Raw genomic sequence first — 22,351 nt, forward strand, 5'->3', positions numbered from 1 at the left:
ACACCACATCTTTATCCATTCATCTGTTGATGGACATCTTGGCTCTTTCCATAGTTTGGCTATTGTGGACATTGCTGCTATAAATATTGGGGTGCACGTACAAAGCAGAGGTTCTGATGACTCAGCCCACCTGCCATGGCTTGATGGTAGGCCTGCAGCCAGGCATCAACTGGGTCAGGTGCCCCCCTTTACCTCCCACCAACAGCCCAATCAGGGAGATAAGACCACATGATCCAAGGCATCCCGCAACACATACTCACTACAAATCAGTCTGCTTGGGCCACCACAACAAAGTACCACAGACTGGGTGGCTTAAACAACAGAAATTAATTTTTTCACAGTTCTGGAGGCTGGAAGTCTGAGATCTAAGTGTTGGCAGGTGAGGCCAACACCGGATGGAGAGGGAAGAGATGATTTACAGCAAGAAAGTGGAGAAATCAGGGACCTGAAGTTCCTGATGAGGTTAAGGCCTATTTCCTTGGCTTGCAGATGGCCACTTTCTTGCTTTGTCCTAACTTAGTCATCCCTTGGTCTGTGTTGTCTGTCCTAATCTTATTTTCTTTTAAGATTTTTATTTATTTATTTGATATATATAGAGAGCAAGCACAAGCAGGGGGAGCAGGAGAAGCAGGCTCCCCACTGAGCAGCGAGCCCGATGCGGGGCTCGATCCCAGGACCCTGGGATCATGACCTGAGCCGAAGGCAGACGCTTAACCGACTGAGCCACCCAGGTGGCCCTGTCTGCATCCTAATCTTCTTTTTGTTGTTTGTCTTAATCTTCTTATAAGGACATCTGCCATATTAAATTAGGGCCCACCCTAGTGACCCCATTTTAACTGAATTACCTCTTTAAAGGCCTTATCTCTAAATATAGTCACATTCTGAATCACACTGAGGGTTAGGGATTCAGCATTTCAACTGGGGGGCCCAAGCCAGCCCATAAAGACCAATATGTCCACCAGAAGGGATGTGGGAGGGAATAGAATGACTGATTTCTCTCATACCATGGTCGTTATTTTCTCGCCAGAATCCTCAACTCCTGTACCATTGTCTTTTCATCACACACCTGGAAAAAACAAAAACCAAAAAACCCTTTATATCAGTCTTAGGGTCTTAGCCTATATTTATGCTGCAGATCACTTTTAAAGAAAACCATTCCACTACACAAACTGGTACCACAGCAAGTTCTCCATCATCAGAGGGACCCAGAGAGATCTCTGCGTGCCCTGAAACAGCCCTTCTCTCTTTTTCACAGTGTCTGTTTCAATCTCTTTCTACTCTCCTCAGACCTCTTCCCTCTTGGCAAATGTTCTTACTTATAGAAGTTGGAATGCATCTGAGAGGGACTCTCCTTTGACTTCCTGCTACTGAAGTTACAAACACACCTGCATCTGCTCTCATCTTCTTCTCCCTCCTAGTTGAAAGGAAGGAATTCCTCTCCTGCCTGAGACCAGTCCCAACCCCTGATTCTGGGTCTCTCCTCTTCCAATCTCTGGGATCTCCTCCCTCAATGATCTCTTCTCTATTCCACCTGGTTCTTTTTCATCAGATTTCTTCCATGTGAAAAAAAATAATCCTTCCACAACCCATGTTTTCTCTAGCTAATCCTCAGAGCAAACATTTAAAAAGGCTTGACTATAAATGCTTTCCCCTTCCTCACCTCCCATTTGTTCAACTGTCAATGCGGCTTCTGTTCCAATCACTGCTAAATGTGCATCGCTCCCCTCGCCACCCCCTATCATACTCCTTAACAGAAAAATTACAGCTCCCCAGTCAGGCTTCAGCTTAAATATCATTTCTGGAAAGCCATCTCTGCCCTTAAGACTGGGCTACATGCCTTTTATCTGTGTTCCCATAACATTTGACTTTTTCTCTTATCATGAAATTCATTGTGATGACTTCCAATGATCCATTTACTTCTTGATTATAAACTCCTTGAATAGAAGGGTTATTTTTCACTTGCTAAGGCATCCTACTGCCTGCTTCAGTGTCCAGAACAAAGAAAGATGTTCGAGGTTATGGAGCTAGTGACTGGCAATGCCATTCCTCAAACCCGAGTCAAGCCCAAACCCATTCTAGAATAGGCTCTGTCTCTAATTATCAAAGAGATTTCTTTAGACCAGAGCTTCTCAAACTTTAATGTGTGTGCTCACCACCAGAGCATCTCATTAAAAGGTGAATTCTGATTCAGCAAGTATAAGGTGGGGTCCAACGTCTGCATTTCTAATAAGCTTCCTAATGATGCTACTATTGTTGGTTCATGGGTCCCACCTAAAAGCAAGGGTCTAGTGATATAAAAACAAAATGCTTCTGTAGGCTGTATCAGAGAGAGTCTCCCTCAGCCAGCGTAAGCTCAGATCCCGAACACGGTGTGAGAGGGACTGACAAGGGGTTCCTCTGCCCTCTGTTCTCTTCTTTCTCCAGCATCAGAGCACCTGCTCCCTGACAGCCAATGAGAAATGAAGTCAATTATTCCGTCCTGTGCAGTTATATATTTTAACTCACACTGCAATTCTTTACTGCGTTTCTCGCTCTAGGAAAGATTCCAATTTGACAGTGGAGGATGAAATAAATCCCAAGTTATCAAATTGTATTTCCTGGATCTGTCTAAACAAATTCCCTTAAAACCTGCTGAGGAAATAGTTCTGCTATTTCCCCAGTAATCTGGGTAGAGTTGATGTCATTCAAAACTCAGAGATCAGCCAGGGCCATTCCCTTCTGTTTCTTTAAGGTGCCTCGCTCAAAGGAGAACTCCTCACTTTAGAGATGCTTTCTCTGTAAGAAATTGAAGAGACAGTGCCTGTGAGCCAACTGAGCAAGGGATTGTCACTCCGCAGCTGGAGAAGGCAACTGGAGGTCACAGAGGGCTACAGTGTGCCAAGTATCAAAGACACTGACTGTAGGTCACTTCTACTGAGCACACCCAGCTCTCTATTTCTAATCGAATTAAACATAAGCCCTTCTTTTCAACTTTGTCACCACCATTACCTTACTCTACCATACCTACTCAACTTTCTTAATATTACTTTAATTTATTTATGTATATCCTATCAATACACAAAAAAGGAGCACCGATGCGCTGAAAATTTAATAAAACAAAAACACATAGATATAATGATGCGAATGGGAGCAACCAGAAAATCATTAAAACAAGAAGAAATTAACAAAAGCTAAGTCTCTAGGACTTTAGGAGACTGTAGTTTCCAAATATATTATCAATTTCTTTCTATTCCAAAGTTGTCTAGGAAAATCTAAACCATAGCCAGCTGTCTTGCAAAAATCTAAATTTGTACCGGTGCTCAAAAAGGAGACAGGAAGAAATGCAAGGCTGGATTAGCTTAAACCCTCCCTTCTATCAAGGAAATCTCCCATGTGTGCTCTCTTGATGAGGGTAGGGTCAATGGCAATGTGTTTGTCACATGTGCTTGCTTTCCTTCCCAGCTAAGATGTACATTTCTGCACAAAGGTATCTGTCTCTCTTCCGAATGCAAATTTCTTATGAAAACTTCAAATATTACCACTCCCCTAGATCACCTTCAACTCCCATTTGAATGAGCTCCGCTGAGCCTTATGTATAAACTGTTGCATAGAAAGTCCACAATTATTCCCCTCTTCATATCCACGCCCCTCTCCAGTGTGACTTAGCTGCTTTTCCAATCAAGAAGTAGACTTATTCCCCGACTCCTAAAACCTGAGCTGGCCACATGACTTTCTTTGACTAATACAACGTAGCAGAAGTAATATGTGGGAGTTTCAAGCCTAGACCTCAAGAGACCTTGTGTGCTTCTGCTTGCGCCCTGGGGCCCCTGGCTTCTGCCATGGGAACAAGTGCAGGCTAGCCAACTGGATGATGAGAGACAACATGGGGTAGAGTCAACCCAGTTGTCCCAGCATAGGTACCAGACATATAAGGAAGCACAGCCAAGATGAGCAGTCTGCCCCAGGCAATCCACCAGCTGACCACAGGTATATGAGTGAGCGCACCCAAGATCACCCAAGTCTGGCCAAGATGAGAAGAAATGTCCAGTTGGGGTTCACAGATATTTTGATAAAATCTCAGTGTTTATATTTACCAGATTATGTTAACTCATGGAAATAAAAATGAAATTGATGGTGCATTCCCAGAAGAATTCCTGGATTTATAAATAAGATTAAATCATAAGTGTCATTTTGAGGACCTTCATGAATGTGTGACTGGAGCCAGATGGCTAGCCTCCCTACCTCCCCACCCCTTCCATGATAAGCCATGTGCCTAACACAGAGCTAAGCACACAGTAGGCCTTCAGTGTAAACAGGATGAATACATACAGCTTCACATCTGTCTTAAAGATTACAGAAAACTGAAATTGATCATTAAGAATCCTGCAGACCAAGATCAGCTCTAAATAAGATTACTTCTTCCCAGTCCCTGGGGGACAGATAAGGGTAGGGAAACTTCCATTTTTCTGGCCCAGTAGGCTAGGAGTTCTCAACCTTTTTTTTTTTTTTTCCTGCTCTCATACCTTGAGGGACACCCACTGTCTTAGATAATGGTAGCTCACCACAGAATTGTGCAGGGCCCTTCCTCCTGTGGTGGGAGGTGGTACTTACCAGAGTAACAGTGCAAATGTGCTGTTTGAAAATGCCTTCCAAGTAATTCTGATCTGCCCCCTTCCAGCTACATGGAGAATCACCAGGCCTATTATCTCAGAGTGGACAACAATCTGTTTTCAAGTCCTCCCTAAACTATAAGCTTCTAGTCCTCTGCTGTCCAATATGGCCTCTAGGCATCTATGGTTGTTCAGATTTAAATTAATTATAATTAAATAACATTAAAACTTCAGTTCATCAGGAACACATTTTAAGTGCTCCACAGCCACTTGTGAGCAGAACAATACTGAGAACATTGTCATCACAGGACATTCTACCAGACAATGCTGTTCTAGTCAGCCTGGGAACTCCCCTTAGGCTCCTGCAGCCTCTCTGTCGCATAGTAACTCATCTTGTTGTCCAGTCCTCAGTTTATCTGCTCCTTTTGCATTTCCATTTTATTTATCTTTTCCACCTCTTGCCCCTAGTGCCCCTTCTCCCCCTGAGTTCACAGAAGCCACCCTGAGCACCTTCCCCCAGGTCCTGGATGTCAGCAGCTTCAGTATTTTCCTTTCTCTAGGAACACATTGAAAACCCACATTTACATTTAAATGAAGGTCCTACTTCAACCAGACAGAGGTATGCCTCCAAATAAATCCATATATTCCAGGCAGGGGAGTTATCTTCATTCTCTTAATGTAACCTGTCTGGACTCCATTGGAAATTATTACAAACCCTCCTTTCCCTGTGCCTTCAGGAACAGAGTGTCGATGTGGTCTGTCAGCTGGGAATCCAGGTTGCAAACCTTTGCTGAGGGCTGGCTTCCACTCTTTCTTTGGCTGTGCTGTCTCTAAAACAACCGATAGCAGTTTAAAGCTGAGCAATAAGTCTTGCTGCTATAATTGGACATGGAGCAGAAAAAGACCTCGAGCTGTAATGGGAGGTATGTTTGCTAAAGGCAGTCCATCTTTCCCTCTTTCAGGAATCTGCTCCTGCTGGCCATTTCCAAATCTAAGAAGGATCATCTTGACCTCTTCCTACCTTTGGGTGACCTAGTTCATCTCTAAACAGACAACACAAAGCCGCCAAATCAGAGTGTGTATTTTGTTAATCTTGGAGAACTGGGAGTAGGTGGGGGAGAGAAATTAATGATCCTGGCAATGAGGGAAATAAATAAGAGTACTCATGCTGATGCTGGGTTCCTCTGGAAGCAGATCCGGAAAAAAGGATTTTAATACAAGTAGTTTATATAGGAGGCGATCCCAGGAAGCACCAGTGGGGTGAGCAGGTGAAAGAGAAGGGAAGGAAGCCAATGTAGGAAGCATTGATTACAGCTATAATCAACTGTGGCTCAATCCACTAGGGTCTTCCGGGAGACAGTGTAGACCATGCTTTGGTGTCGTTGAGATGGGGCATTCATCTTTCAACTCCCAATTTGTTGATTTATGTTCCTGGGGACATTAACTACCTACACTGTCCATGAACAAGTCAAACACAATCCTGTGGTGAGAGATAGCCCTCAGAATAATTGCAAGACTGTCAACAAGGATGGGAATGGTAACACCAAGGGGCTATGTATGGGGCATCAATGGTTCAGCTATACCCCTCTTCTTACTAGATGGGGATTTCATCCATTTTCATAAGCAAGCAGGAAGTTTGTTATTTTATCACCTGGACCATTTCAAAAATCATCCCCCGTCATGATGTGTGGTGAGAACCATATCATGTCACTCTTTCCCCTAGAATATTGAGGTCAACCTGGACTCTGAGAAGTTATCGTGGGTACGGTGGATTTGCTGCATTGGCCTGTTCAGCTTTCTTTTTGCCATCCTGCATGACTGTGATGGAAGGGTCTGTGGATCACAGAAACCTGCCTGTCTTCTGGCTGCAGAGGTGGGCACACGGTCAGGCCAGGCCGATCATATCCCTCTTATGGTCATTAAATGTTCAAGGGGTCCACCTGGGCCTCAAGCAGGGTCAATCGGAATCCTTTAATGAGATTTCATATATGGATGCTGGGAGAGTGAGCTTCTCGAAGGCCATGTAAGCCTGGAACCACCAAGGACTATCTTGCCACCCACAGAAAGAGAACATCTGGAAAATGAAGCCATGCTGAGGAAAGTAGAACCAAGGAACTGATAGACAGAGAGTGAGTTATGATGAAAAGGTGAGTGCCTGGATCCAGGTTTGCCTGAAGTCAGTCCACTCCATGACTCCACAACCCAACAAATGCCACTAGCCGCTAAGGTTAATTTTAAGCTGGGTTCCTGTCACTTAATTGAAAGAATCCTTTCTAAACAATGTGTTCCTGAATATTATGCTCTTTGTTGTTTTGAGGGTAGACTCTTCATCCATTAGACTATACAGAGAGAAGATCGGCCACTGCATTCACCGTTGGAGTGTCAGCATCACCTTTGTGTGCCCTGCCTTTCTTCCAAGGACCATGGAGGAAGGCTAACTTTGCCTGAGATTTGCTTGACTCATGGACACTGTGAATTGTATAACTGATGAGTTTCCCTCCTCGAATTGGTTGCTAGGAAGACCTGAGGGAAAATGTGTTCTATTTTTTTTCTCCCTTCATTGCCAAATTTCTTCACATCTTTTATGTCTTGAACTATAGGTATTTTTGTACACCACTGAAAATCTGTTTTCTTTTTCTTTTGAATGCGAAGAATTGTAGCAGCTGTGTTCACACTCTCCAACTTCAGCTTGTAACTACAATGGACTTAATGCAACAGCAACCTTACTCACTGAACTTCTCGATTTTTCTGCCTCAGAGCTTCTTCAAAGCCCCACATGAGCATGGCGCAGAGGGTTGGGCCTCTATCAAAGGAGGATGGGAATTAGAATAAAAATGCCTGAGCTTCCTGTTGGCCAAGTGGACTCTTTTGAGGTGCATTCTGCACTATTCCTTAGGGACCCCTCGCCCCTGAAAAATTGTGCTCAGGTGCCCATGGAAATAACCAGTTTTTATTTGTTTTAAGAACTCACCACTGGGGTGTCTGGGTGGCTCAGTCAGCTAAGAATCTGTCTTCAGCTCAGGTCATGGTCCCAAGGTCCTGGGATAGAGCCCTGCATCTGGCTCTCTGCTCAGTGGGGAGCCTGCTTCTCCCTCTCCCTCTGTGTCTTCCCTTCACTTCTTCTCTCTCAAATAAACAAATAAACAAAATCTAAAAAAAAACAACAACTCACCACTTACCGGCTTTTCTTCTTCCTCTTATCTCACTCCCCCCATTTCCTTATGTTACTTCCTGGAGTTACCTTGCAAAAAAACTGCAGGCATCCTTCTACAGGTCCTTGTCTTAGGCTCTGTTTTTGGTAGAACACAAAGCAAAAGAGAAATAAAGAAATTAAATTAAAATAAGCAAATAAATTAATTAACAACCATTTTTTTCCCTCATCCCCCTTGGGAAGATGCTAAATGAAACAGCAATTGTGCAAAAAATAGTGCAAATTCAATATGTTTGGCTGAAAATGGCATCGAGAGTGTCTGAGAAAGGATCATAGTCCCTCGGCAGGGAGGGCTGTGACGAGCTTCTGGAGGGAGGCCCAACAATCACAAGGCTCAGTCGGACACATCGCTGCCTGCTGGTTGCAGAATAAAAGAAAAACCGCTAAGGGGAGGCTCTTCTTCTAGTCTGCAGGCTTGTGACCCATTTATATATACATACCACACCATTATACTAAAGAGAATTATATTAAAATAAATGGAAAACAAACAAATTCAAACCTTGAAACTTGAAAGAAAAATAAATGAGCTAATTATTTCCACATCTAACCATTTGGTACAAATGTCTGGCAGGACGTAACATTCTCCCTCCCTTTTCTGTGAAGAAAATTTCCACAGCATTTGTTCCCAACGGTGTAATGTACTTCCTGTTGTGATCTGTGAGCCGTTCACACCAACCTGATGGTTTGCTTCAGTTAAACCTTCCCCTTACGCCAGGCAGAAGCGATTACGCCCTCTGGGATGGGATGGGATGGGTGCCCCGTGGCCTGGGGACTCCCCTGCTCTGAGACCATCCCAAATCCCTTCTCCCTGGTTTAGACCTATGAACCTTTGAGCCTCAGAAAATTTAGCCAACACCCTGAGGACTACTCACCCCTGCACGCTAGGGCTCAAGGGCCAAGGCCCTGCTCCTTCAGAAGTCCAGAAAGTGGCTGCTAACAGGACCAACCCCAGAATTCTTCTCCAGGATACACAGCCAGGGTGGCTTTCCACATGAATAAAACACAAATTAAACGTAGCCAACAGAGTTTGGCTCCACATCAATCTCCTTACAAAAAAATAAATAAATAAAATAAAATAACAAGGGAAATTGGAGCTGAGGGAAAGAGGAAGGAGATGCTGTGGAACCACTGTGAGCCTCCTGCATGGGGCGCTGGGAGGCAGGAAGGGTCACTCTGGCCAGGGGAGAGCTGGGCTCTGTCCCGGCCTCAGTGGCTTCACGTGTTAAAGCAGGGCTTTGTACCAGCTACTTGGGGTCCTCAGGAGACCCTCCAGGCCCCAACATGTGGAGTTAGCTGAATCTAGAGTCACTGAAGGGTCTTTGACTGTGGCCCCGGGAGGTCCCAGAGCTGCCCGCCACTTCCCCCCATGTCTCCAGGAAGCGTGGAGGAGGCGTGGGTGACCACAGGGCCCACTAGGAAGGGCCTCACTGGTGGCTTTGTCTGGCAAGCCTCCCCCTGGGTTCCCTTGGGGACTATCTGACTCAGCAAACTCCCAGGAGAGCCTTGCCTCCAAGAGATCCGAAGCAGAATTGTAAAAATAGAGCCAAGAGGCTGTGATTACAGAGGAACTGTTTCAATCCATCAAAGACCCAGGCTTTTAATGCCTCACACTGAGGCTCAGGCTTGTGTGGAATGAAAGCAGACCAGGGCCTTTGTTCCTGCCCTTGGCTGGAGTCAGGCGGGTGTCCCAGGAGGGGAACTCGAGTGGACTCCCAGACTCTTGAGCCACAGCCATTTCCCTGGCTGAGGTGACCCTGTACTCCATGCCAGACGCAGGGGCTAGGGAGGGGTCTCACCTCCTGGAGGGTCAGGGCGACAGGCTTGAGGGCTGGAAAATCCCCCAGCGGAAACACTTGCTAGGCCTTACTAATCTGCATCGGCCTGAAGGCAGGGCAAGGTAACAAGGCTATTTAGGGGGTGAGGCTTTGTTCCAGGGAACAAGGCACTGTGGGGCTTGGGGTGAGTGGTCTCTCATGGAAGAAAGACACAGGGCTATTGGCTCACCTGGAAACAGGAAAAGGAGGTGTAAAACTCCCAGGCGTTACTGTTGGTCATGCTCTGTGACCTGAGGAAAGCTGGTCACCATTCTGGGCCCCTGAGATTTCTCACCTCTTGGCAAAACTCAGCGAATGCTCCTGAAGAAAAGGAAACGGCAGTGGGCCACATGACTGCCAGTGTGCAAAGGCTCAGGGAGCCCTCTGGTACCCCAAAGAGGCAGGGCAGCTGGTATGAAGGGTAGGTGGAGGGAAGGCGTGGTGACTCCTGCCACACACACACACACACACACACACATACACACACACACACACATACTTCCAGCCTGCAGAAGCTTCCAGCCTGCAGAAGTCAACCCCGCCCACACTGCTCAGAGAGGACGGAGCCCAGACTGACAAGGGACAGGCCCACAGGAGGTTACACAGCCCAGCACTCACAGGGAGCTGTTTCTCTCTCTGTAAGCATTTGGCACCACTGCTTGTGGGCACTGGGTCTGCTCTCTTCTGGGAAAACCAAGAAAAGAATTGGAGGAGGGACCATTCTGCCCCAGAAAGAATGGCCCATTTCTCTTTCCCTCTGGGGCCGCCGAGTTTGGTGCTTAAGAGCTTGGGTGCTGGGTTCAGGCTGCGGCACGTTCAAGTTCGGGCTCTGAGACAGAGTCTTCCATCTCTTTCAGCCTTGTTGCCTGATCTGTCAAATAGAGGAATCAAAGGTAACAACCTCGGAACCTTAGCGGGATGATGCAGGTATCTTGTTTGTGAGAGTCTAGCAAATAGTAATGGCTCAATAAATGCTGGTTATTGTAACTCTTGAGCTCTGAAGCAATGCCCAACACATGAAAGAGTCTCCATAAGGAAATCCAGGCAAAGGTACTAACTTCTAGGAGGCTGCTGCCCCCAAGGCCTTGCTGAGGGGAAAGGAAAGGGGCTTATGCATGAAAATGCTCCAGCTCGGGGCCTCCCTCCAGCCATCTGGCTTCCCTTGTGTCCCAGCCTGACCAACCACATCGGCTCAGGGGCATAAAGAGATGGCCTCCTTGACCAGGAAGGTCTCTGGCTGTGGATGGAAGAGGAAGGAAGGGGCTTCTAAATCCTTGAAAAGCCCATCCTTGAGGAATCATGACAACATTGAGGCCATGGAGTTGGAACCCTAGGTTCACAGATTTCAGTTCAATCATTTCTACGTTGTGTAACCTTGAGAAATGGAGATACTCATCCCTAATTTGGGAATTACTATGAGGATTAAATGAGATGTATGGATAGCTCTGAGGAATGTTTTTTTTTTTTATTCCCACATTTTATCAATTTACTTTTTTAAGTTTATTTTTTTTAGTTATCTCTACACCCAACGTGGGGCTCGAACTCATGACCCGGAGATCAAGATTCGCATACTCTTTTGACAGAGCCAGCCAGGTGCCTCCCTCAAAAATGTCTCATAAACGTTAGTTTCCTTTTGTTTGGAGGATAACTCCATGAAATTTCTGTCTCGTTCTCTGTTGTGTCTTGGTACACTCTGTACAGAATTAATTGCCAGGCTTCTAAGGTGAAGATCCCGTTACCCTCTGTGTCAAGCCCTGCTCGACCCAAAATTGCACCTGCATGCATGTGCACACACACACGCACCCAGCCCTTTTAAAAGGAAATTTACTTCTCATAACCAATCACACTTCAGCAGGAATGAAACAACTGTGATAGGAACTGTGAATTCAACCTCAGTGTCCCCCTTGTCCCTTCCTCCCACCAAGTACCTGAGCCTTCTAATGACATCCGGTCTGCCCAATACTTGAGCTGCAAAAGGATGAGACACTCCTAGGGGGCTGCAGCTCTGCTGAGCTCCTATGTGCCATCCTAGTCGGGTCCCCGTGGAAAACATCGGGGGCCACAGCCAGAGTCACACGTGACGCCTTCTGGTTGGAAGAGAGGTTTCAAACCCCAAGGATACAGTTATTTGAACTTCATGGTTTATAGCCCCACATGCATGATGCAAAAATCCATGTCTGGTTCCTATTTCAGGGAATAGCCAGCCACAGTCACTCAAATCAAGACACAGACAGCCCTGCTTGCGTCTGCCCCCACACACCCATCTGTCAGTCCCTCAACAAACAACTTGGCTGAGCAGTTGCTATTGCCAGGCACCAGGCAAACAAGCGCTGTCAGTTCCAGCCTGTTCCCTCTCCATCCTGGGGTTACTGCCCAAGCCCAGAACATCACTGTCTTGTATCGGTCCGTGACAACAGCCCCCTAATAGACCACCCACGAATCCGGTCTCCCTCCGGGAACAGTATTGGACTCTGAGAGTCTGGCACTGCCTCCTGCTGTAGCCTCGATGTCGGGGCTCCCATTCATACCCTCTGTGTTTCCCTGAAATGAACTTCCTATAATTCCCTGTTCTCTCTGCCCAGAAGGACCATCTGGCTTCCTTACCCTTCTCCCACCTGCCTGGGGAACTAGGATTTCCTGAAGGATTGACCTCAAAACTCATGTCTTCGGATAACCTCCCTGATAACCCTGACAGAATGAGTCACACTGTCCTGAAGGCTGTTTGTTTTACCTTTATCACGGTATCGTGTAAACAAATCCCGTCCACGTTTGTCTTCCCCACCTGACTCTGAGCAACTCAAGGCCAGAAACTCTGCCTTAGTCATATTCAGGGACACTGTCCCTGGCACTGAGGAAGGGCTCTGCCATAGCTGAATGTTTGTGTCCCCCTTTCCCCAGATTCATATGTTGATTCCTAACCTCCAGTGTGGTGGTATCTAGAGGCAGGGTTGGGGGGAGGTAATTAGATCGCGAGAGCAGAGCCCTCATGAATGGGATTAGAGCCCTTATAAACTACACCCCAGAGAGCTCCATTGCCCCTTCCACCATGTGAGGACACAATGGAAAGACAGCCATCTCTGAACCCGGAAGCAGGCTCTCACCAGACACTGACTCTGCCGGTGTCTTGATCTTAGAGTTCCCAGTCTCCAGGACTCCGAGAAAGTAAATTTCTGTTGTTCATAAGGCAGTCAGTCTATGACATTCTGTGACAGTAGCCTGAATGGACTAAGACAGGCTAGATAAAATTTTATGGAATAGATTATTTATCTAATGTTATAAAACAAATCACTCCAAAACTTAGGGACCTCAGACAATATTATCATTTATTATTATCTCTCACAGTCTCTGTGGACCAGGAATTTGGGAGTGGCTTAGCTGAGTGGTTCTGACTTGGAGGTCTCTCAAGAAGTTGCCATCAAGGTTTCAGCCTTCACTACATCATCCACAGGCTTGACTGGAGCTGGAGGTCCACTTCTAAGATGATTCACTCACATGGCTGCCAGTTGGGGGCTGGCTGTTGATGGGGGAGCACCTTCATTCATTTCTATGAGGTAGGGTTGCCAAATAAATACAGGATATGCCATTAAATTTGAATTTCAAATAAATAAAGACAGATTTTAGTATAGCTATGTCCTAAATTATGTATATATTTTAAGATTTTATTTATTTGACAGAGAGAGAGAGGCAGGCAGAAGGAGAGGGAGAAGCAGGCTCCCCGCTGAGCAGAGAGCCGACGTGGAGCTTGATCCCAGGACTCTAGGATCATGACCTGAGCCCAAGGCAGATGTTTAACCAACTAAGCCACCCAGGTGCCCCCCAATTATATTTTTATTTGCTAAATCTGGCTACCCTAACGTGAGGGCCTCCCTACAGGATTGCCTAAGAATCCTCACATCATGGGGTCAGGCTTCCCCTAGAGTGGATGATCCTTGCAATACCTTTTGTGACTTAGCTTTAAAAGTCACACCCTGTCACTTTCCCCACAATCTCCTGGTTATATAGGACAGCCCTGGTTTAGTAGGCAGGTGCCACATGAGGGCATGAATACTAATGGGGCCCTTTTGGAGGTTAGCTTTCATATGGAGTAGATTCTGCAATGGCTGAATTCCATTCCTAACATCTCTAGTTATTCTCAGGATGCAAACTGAAACAACCCCCACTCCCCACACCGCACTTACAATGCTGGAGGGAATGTAAACTGGTGCAGCCACTCTGGGAAACAGTATGGAGGTTCCTCAAAAAGTTAAAAATAGAACTACCCTATGACCCAGCAATTGCACTTCTAGGAATTTATCCAAAAGATACAAACACAGTGATTCAAAGGGGCACATGCACCCCAATGTTTATAGCAGCAATGTCCACAATAGCCAAACTATGGAAAGAGCCCAGATGTCCATCAACAGATGAATGGATAACGAAGATGTGGCATAGATATACAATGGAATATTACTCAGCCATCAAAAAGAATGGACTCTTGCCATTTGCAACCATGTAGATGGAACTAAAAGGTATTGTGCTAAGCAAAATAAGTCAGAGAAGGACAAATACCATATGATCTCACTCAAATGTGGAATAAGAAACAAAACAGATGAACATAGGGGAAGGAAAGGAAAAAATAAAATTAGATGAAAACAGAGAGGGAGGCAAACCATAAGAGACTCTTAACTATAGGGAACAAATTGAGGGTTGCTGGAGGGGAGGTGGGTGGGGAGATGGGGTCATTGGGTGATGGGCATTAAGAAGGACACATGATGTAATGGGGACTGGATGTTGTATGCAACTGATGAATCACTAAATTCTACCCCTGAAACCAGTAATACAGTATATGTTAACTAAATTGAATTTAAATAAAAAATTTAAAAAAAGAAACATCTGGTTACCCATCTCTAAAGTGGGAAGCATAGCCAGTCCTGCTGGGTGCTTCTCTTAGACCAGATCCTTGAAGATGTAAACCAGCCACTCTTAAATACCTGCTTAAGTGGAAGGAGGTTGAAGCTCGAGTAATCCCAAACCAAGTGGGTATTCTAAAAATCCCCAGCTATTCATACTGGAATTATAAACCTAAATGCACACAACATCCTTCTCAGTTCCCCTATCCCATAAATTCCTCCCTCATTCCAGGCTCCTCCTCTTCTATTGCCAGAAGCCACCTTCACTCACCACAGAAAGCTGACTGCACTGAAACATATTGCAAAGTATTCAGACAACAAGATGGTCCTCATCAACTTCTGGAAAATAGATAATCAAAAATTGACTTTGTCTCTGCAGCAGATAAACTATAAGACTCATCCTTGATCCTACCTCGGGCATTTAGACCTGCCATTCCCTCTACCTGGAAATTCTCCATGACTCTCCTCCTCCCCACTCCGAGAGCCTAGCTCCCTCCTCTCATCATTCAGGGCTCTGATCAAATGTCACCTCCTCAGAGAGGTCCTTCCCAACCAGCCTATGTAATACAAACCACCACCCTCCTAACCTGGTCAATTTCTATCCCTTTCACCTTCTTTGTTTTCTTCATACCACTTGCCACTATATGAAATCTCATTTTTCACTGTTTATGTGTATGTCTGTTTCTTCCACTTAGAATGTAAGCTCTAAAAGAACAGGAAATTTGTGCCCAGCCATGTCCCTAACAAATTGAACAGTGTCTGGTACATATTAGGCAAACAATATGTATTTGCATAATGAACAAATACATGAATGAATGAATCCTAGCAGATAGATTTGTTTATATTAGACTTTTTTTCCCCTTCAAGCTCATTCATTAATTCGCTCATTCACTGAACAAATATATATTGTGTGCTAGGTGCTATTTTGTTTATAGAGTAATCAGACTAGACAAGGTCATATCCATAATCCTTTTCAATATGAGTCTCTCTCTATAGACTTAATCACTGCTATTTTGGGTATGTAATTTGCTGTAAGACATCACCCTTAAAATTCCTGGAAGCCCTCCTGTCTAGTTGAGTGGACTTATCAGGAACTACCTTAATTCTTTCAACATCTCATAACCACATCCTTGATTTGATATTATCTAGACGGCATGTCTTAATTTGATCATCTTTTCCTCACTCAAGTGGCTAGAGAGGAAAAAGGTTTTATTTTTCAAATCAAGTATTGCTATATTCCCTCTAAAGTTGGCCTGCAAACTCAAAAGAGAGTCCATTTCTTCTTGTGGTAGGTTATCGTATACAGCTAGTTAAGAGCCAACTGACACTTCCAACATTCTGCCTGGAGATGCTTTGGACATGTTCAAAATTCCACTTGGTACTTCTTCTATCTTCCGCATTAGCACAGGCAACTGGCTGTTGGCTGATCAGAATGATCTTGGCTGGTGCAACTTGCTTCTGAACCAGCTACCTTTCATTCTCCAGTAGGCTAGCCAAGGCATGTTCTCATGGCAGTCAGAGACCAAAACCGAAACTAAAGCAAGAACTTTAAATCGCTTTTTATGTGGCTCAAAGCAACAATTTATCACTACCTCTCATTACTGGGCAGATTGGCTGGAACCAGCTGGGCAGTGCTCACTTGGGCTCTCTCATACAGTTGTAGTCACATGGTGGCTAGAGTCAAAGTCATCTGAAGAGTTGACTGGGCCTACATCCAAGATGGCTTAGTCACTCACATGCTCAGAGACTCAGCTAGGACAACTGGAAGCGTGGGGTCTGCTCAGCAGACTAGCTTAGGCTTCTCCACACCATAGCAGTCTTAGAATAGCTGGAGATCTTACATGATAGCTGGCTTCTCCCAGAGTTTACATTCTAAGAGCTCTATATTACTTTAAAACCCTTCAAAATTACTTACACCTTTACTTCTCCACTGCATTTCTCATGTGGCAAGACGTTGGCCATGAATGGAGTGAGGGGGCTCTGCTTGCCATCTAAAACAAAGGAGCAAGTCTACCCACTGGTGGGCAGCAATTATGGAGTAACCATTCAGATGCCTGAGAGGGTTGATGTGAACTCAGAATTGTGTATGTCTTCTTTGTTGATGAATGTGGACTTCTGAAGTTGGGGCCTCCTATTTTTAGAGTTTCTGGCACATTTGACTGGAAATCTCATATGACATCAGAACATTTGACACCTTCCTTGTTCCTCCAGTATCAGAACAAATCCACTTGTCTCCTATCTTACCAAAATGACTTCATATTTCTATCTTAGCTGGAGCTTCCCTGAAAGCAGAGCCTGAGATGAGAACTTAAGAATATTTATTTCGGAGGTGACCCCAAGAGGCAGAAGGGAGAGAGTGGGGAGACTGAGATCAAAGAAGAGAAAGAGCCAAGAAAGGGGCATTGAGAAGTGAGGCACCACTGTGTGCAACTGGGCTCAGTTCCACTGGGACCTCCAAGGAGTCATAAAAAATATCTCCTGGAGCTGTCCATCCAAAGGATGGACATTTATCCAGTCAGGCTTTTATCCACGAGCTTCCCCCTCATTGGAGGTTGCCCCTGCAAGGCTCACTGTGTACACAGGCGCAGGCAGAGAGCGAGCGAGCCTGGCCTCGGAGAAGCCTTGGGGCAGAAAGCGGAAGGGCCTAGGCTGTGGCAAGATGCCGTCAGCTCAAGTGAGTCTGAGCCTGTCCAGCACTGTCCTCTGTAGCTGTGGCTGGCGGCTGTGTCCTGAGTCACTAGAGGCATCTGGGTCAGTTTCCAGCAGCCATTTTTTTTCTATCCAGAGGCAAAAGTTTTCATCTCAATTCTTGTTCTTGTAGCTCACAGGAGGCCATTTAGCCAGCTTATTGCCAAATGCTGAGGAAAGAGCCAGGAAATTCCCATCCTGATTCCATTCAATCACACTTGTTTTCCCTCTGAGAGAAATAAGTGTGTAGGGGTTTACCTTTTCTTTACCTTGAGGTACTCACACTGTTTTGGGAAGGCTTTTATTTCTGCATCACATTCTTCTCAGAAAAGGGTACGTGAGGTACAGGGAAGCCAAAGGAATAGCCCCACATGCTCCAGGGAATGAGATTAAAACTCACTCGCTCAGGGGTATCATTGTTACCTGAATCCCAGCTGGCATCCAAGATCCTCTTTACACCTGGAAGGCTGGGGAAATTACTTTGAAACTGTCTTCCCATCTCCTCCAGGCCAATTCCACTGCCACAAAGAGCCTAGAACCCTCTCCCAGACTTCTGCTAATTCTTGGGAGTTTCTGTTCTTCTAGGTCCACTGCCTCACAGGCTCCAACTTCGTGGGATGTTTTATAACACACCAATCCCAATGAGAAACTCAAGTTCGGTTTCGTTCTGACAACAAACAATTGTTCACATCCAGCATGTGTGTATTTGGTGAATTTCACTAAAGGCTGGGGAGCGCGGATCTCAAGAAGGGGGTCTCACCTCATTTCACATAGAATTCAAACACCTTATTGCTTCCTTCTGTCTCCCCCTCCCATCTTTTGCCACCACAAATAACTTTAAGAATGTCACGGGAACTCAAAAATGTTCTCCTTCTGTTACGCAGCGCTGCTCACAGCAAACTTGTCCACTAGATGCTCTGAATGTCGAGGGGCTTTTAAAATTGTTCCCTGTGTCCTTATGAAAGTTTTGTTTTATTTTTAAAAACAAAGATAGTTCTCTAAGTAAGAGAAGTTTGGTGCCAGCTACTAAGGATAATATTACCCTATTCATTTCATTAGTGATGTTCACGGATGTGTTACCTGAAATTCTGGGCCTGCTGCTAAGATACTCCACCCTCCCCACTTCCTTACTGGCTTATTTGCCAATACTCCCTCCTAGTACCACCTTTGCTTGGTGATGACAGGCCATCCATACAACTCACACCTTGATGTGACCTGCAGGCTATGGTATGAGCAAAAGCAATGGAAACCATTAGTTATTTAATTATGAGAATCTACTGGAAGAATGCTAAGGTGGCTCATGGAATCCAAGAAACCAGGGAAAGCCCTAGCTCTGTGAAGCCTGGGATCAGAGCTGCATGGAGCATAGAGCATAAGTCTGGAGTTTCAGAGCTATCTCTTTAAATGTCTCCCGTTAACATGACTCTGCTTGAAAGACTGCCAGTCCGTATTTGTGTATGTTCCAGATTTCAAATTCCCAGGACAGAGACTCTGATTGGCTCAGCTTGGGTACAGCATCTACATGTGGATCTCTGAACAACAGTTAAGGGCAGAAGAAAGTGAAGGCGCAGGTAGAGACATGGCCCATTTTCACAGGTGGGGTCAGGGAGGTGACCAGGGGATCGGGTGGGGTTATTGAACTAGGTTACCCCTCTCCTCCAGAAGGTCTGCTGCAGATATTCATTGATAGTCTTGATCTCATTCATACTGGGGGGGGTCCTCAGTTCTAATATCACCACCTTGAGGGGCCCAGATCCTCAAGCCTTCTTGATATTGATGGCATTGATTTTTTAAACAGAGTGTAAGCTGTGGACTCTGGGGAAATTCTAGACTTTAAGGCTTTGAGGCTTGAGAAACATATTTTTTTTTATTTTTTAAAAGATTTTATGTATTTATTTGACACAGAGAGACACAGCGAGAGAGGGAACACAAGCAGGGGGAGTGGGAGAGGGAGAAGCAGGCTTCCTGCTGAGCCGGGAGCCTGATGCGGGGCTCGATCTCGGGACCCTGGGATCATGACCTGAGCTGAAGGCAGATGCTTAACGACTGAGCCACCCAGGCGCCCCTGAGAAACATATTCTGACTTTTTCCACCACTGCCCGGTGGACCATGATATACCTTTGGGGGCTGTATTTCACGGCTCCTGTTGTCTTTATCCCCCTGCCCCTCCCCACCCCCACTCGTGCTCGCTCCCTCTCTCTCTCTCAAATAAATAAATAAATAAATAATCTTAAAAAATCAAACCAGTGATTCTAGTCTTGCTCATTTAGACTTTGGAATCGTGACACTTCTGCCACCTACTGCAGAGTACCCTAATTGCTGGTTGAACGTTATGATGTGCGACTAATAATCATTGGTGGCATTTTTCAATTATTTTCTATGTGATAAGCACTCTGTTGACCCCTCTGCATAGTGTATTAGCTTTCTTGGGCTGCTGTAACAAATGACTGCAAACTTGGTGGTGTCAAATAATAGAATTCTACTGTCTTCCATAGTTCTGGAGACCAGAAGTCCAAACCAAGGGGTTGGCAGGGCTGTGATCCCTCCAAAGGCTCTAGGGGAGGATCTATCCTTGACCCTTCCAGCTTCTGACGGCTCCTGGAGTTTCTCTGCTTGTGGCAGCATAATGCCAACCTCTGCCTCCATGTGGGCTTCATCTCTGTCTCTCTGTGCCCTCTCCTCTTATAAGAATATCAGTCATTGGAATTAGGGTCCGCCTTAATCCAGTATGATCTCATCCTGATTGTTAACTAATTGCATTTGCATAGACCCTATTTCCAAGTAAGATCACACTGAGGTTTTGAATGGAAGTGAATTTGGGAGGGGGCAGTATTCAACACACTACATGTGGGGATTATTACATAATAGTGTTTCCATTTTATCAGTGGGAAAGCTGAGCACCAGGAGGGGAGGCCACTTGCCCTGTCACTCATCTGCCCCCTGGCAGAGCTAAGTTGTAGGCTGAGTTCAGTCTGATGCCAAATCCATGCTTTTTCTACTACACCATGCTGCTTCTAGAAAACCCATCTGCAAACTCAAGCCTAGAAAGTAATGACATCAATGGTCATCCACCCTTTGGCCCCCAGATTATACCATTGGAGGCAAAAGGGTCTTTGAGAATTTGGTTTTCATTTCTTTTTTTTAAATTTAATTTAATTTTGTTATGTTTTGTTAGTCACCATACATTACATCATTAGTTTTTGATGTAGTGTTCCATGATTCATTGTTTGCATATATCACCCAGTGCTCCATGCAGTACATGCCCTCTGTAATACCCATCACCGGGCTAACCCATCCTCCCACTCCCCTCCCCTCTAAAACCCTCAGTTTGTTTCTCAGAGTTCATAGTCTCTCATGTTTCATCTCCCCCTCCAATTTCCCCCCCTTCATTTTTCCCTTCCTTCTCCTAATGTCCTCCATGCTATTCCTTATGTTCCACAAATAAGTGAAACCATATGATAATTGACTTTCTCTGCTTGACTCATTTCACTTAGCATAATCTCCTCCAGTCCCATCCACGTTGATGTAAAGTTGGGTATTCATCCTTTCTGATGGCTGAGTAGTATTCCATTATATATATGGACCACGTTTTCTTTGGTTTTCATTTCAGGTATGGTGTTAAATCTAGGAGGATGATGAACTCATCACTCTTGGAAGCAGTCATTTCATGTATTGCAATTCTGTGCAACCAGGATGAAACTATCCAACCATCACACAAGGTTGGGAATGCCAGGGACCACTCTCCTCTGTGCTCCTAGTTGTAAGTGGCCGTGACCTTCAGCAGGTCCCTTTTCTGGGCCTCTGTAACAGAATGGCCTAGCCCTGAACAACGCCTTCACTGCAGGTGTTTCTCAAGTGTATACAAAACTCAAAGGAAAGTGTTCTTGCCCATATATGTTAGTATTTGCTGGAGTGTGGGCAGGGTAGTACAAAGAATGTACATTGACTTTTCACCCCAAAGTTAATAGTTAACTTTGTCTCTTTGTTTGACTACATTGCTTGTTAGCTTTGATCAGAAAGAAAAATCCTGAAACATGGGATGGAACTGTTTGAATATGTACCTTTCTTCACCTTTACTCGGTACAGTTTATTTTTATTAAGTTAGGTCAGGATAGCTTTTCAAAAATATGATATTTCAAAAATATAATCTACCACTATGCTATTTACCATATAAATCTTGGAACGGATGTGAAGTGTTCAGAGTAGGAAACTTTTCTTTATAAGCTTGTGCTGTTTTAAAGGTTAGAGACATCTATTGCAGCAATCTAGAAAAATCATTCTTGTAGGTGGCTCAGTAAAGGCCTGTGGTTCCTCTGTGTGGTGTGAACACTATAAATTTTTGGGTCACACACACCTGGGTTCAAATCCAAGTTCTGTGATCGATGAGCCATGTGACCTTCGTCAAGTCACATAACCTCCAAATCTCAGTCTCCTCCCTGACTGTGCCTTGCAACAATCACTGTAAAATTGTTATGACTTTCTAAGGAACATATGCAAAAGTCTGGCACAAAGTAAAAGGTCAATAAATGTCACTCACTCTCTTCCCTCCTTTGGTCAGCTGTTCTGGGGGTCAAGGTCTGCCATTTTGAAAATGTGGTTAGGACCTTATGATGAAATTCTCTTCTCTTCCAAGTTTATTAGTGAAATGGAAAAGGCTGATCTATTTTTCTTATTCAGATTAGGCCTCAGCGCTATATTCTGGAAGAAACCCAAGCAGCATGGAATGCTTCTTCCTTTTCAGGGAGGTGTCTATGTTCAAATCTGTAAGTCCAATCCGCCATTCTGCCTCACCAATGGATTTTACCTATTGTGCCCATGATACAAAAGAAACACAGTGGACCCGGCAGCAGGCTCACTTGATAAATCACTGTTGGAACTAGAGGGAGTTTTGTTGTGGATGTGACAAGAGGCCACAGCCTGCTTTGGTGCCCAGCCCAGATAAAATGTGGCTGAGACTCAGAATTGTTTACTGTTCAGTGATGTGGCACATTTCCTGTTGGCCCTGCACAGAAGTGACAGATGCCCATGGTCATGAACCAGGACTTGGTCTGCCAGGGGAGCTTGTGTAGAAGGGACTAGACTATGGAGGAAAAGCTATCATGGGGATGAGGAGAAATAGGTGAGGTTGCTGTGTGCAGAATCCCAGACAATGATGCCAGG

At 45.1% G+C, this 22,351-nt stretch overlaps 1 long non-coding RNA gene across 3 annotated transcripts in view; it reads right to left on the reverse strand.

Moving 5' to 3' along the window:
- LOC145722334 (uncharacterized) overlaps window positions 1-9,314 on the reverse strand; it is a 17,499-nt gene extending 8,185 nt beyond the window's left edge. For 2 of the 3 annotated variants that reach the window (XR_014146516.1, XR_014146521.1), the window contains exons 1-4: window positions 8,673-9,314; window positions 7,831-7,878; window positions 7,561-7,715; window positions 1,005-1,066 (exon numbers count right to left, since the gene is read on the reverse strand). This is a non-coding gene — a long non-coding RNA (uncharacterized LOC145722334). Of the gene's footprint in view, window positions 1-1,004; window positions 1,067-7,560; window positions 7,740-7,830; window positions 7,879-8,672 lie in introns of all 3 variants that reach the window. The other variant, XR_014146517.1, reaches the window with a different exon arrangement.
- Window positions 9,315-22,351: the final 13,037 nt, after the last annotated feature.

The sequence above is a fragment of the Leptonychotes weddellii genome, chromosome 1 (genome assembly GCF_054177405.1).
Source record: "Leptonychotes weddellii isolate Sample4059 chromosome 1, ASM5417740v2, whole genome shotgun sequence".
In the NCBI taxonomy this organism is placed as follows: domain Eukaryota; kingdom Metazoa; phylum Chordata; class Mammalia; order Carnivora; family Phocidae; genus Leptonychotes; species Leptonychotes weddellii.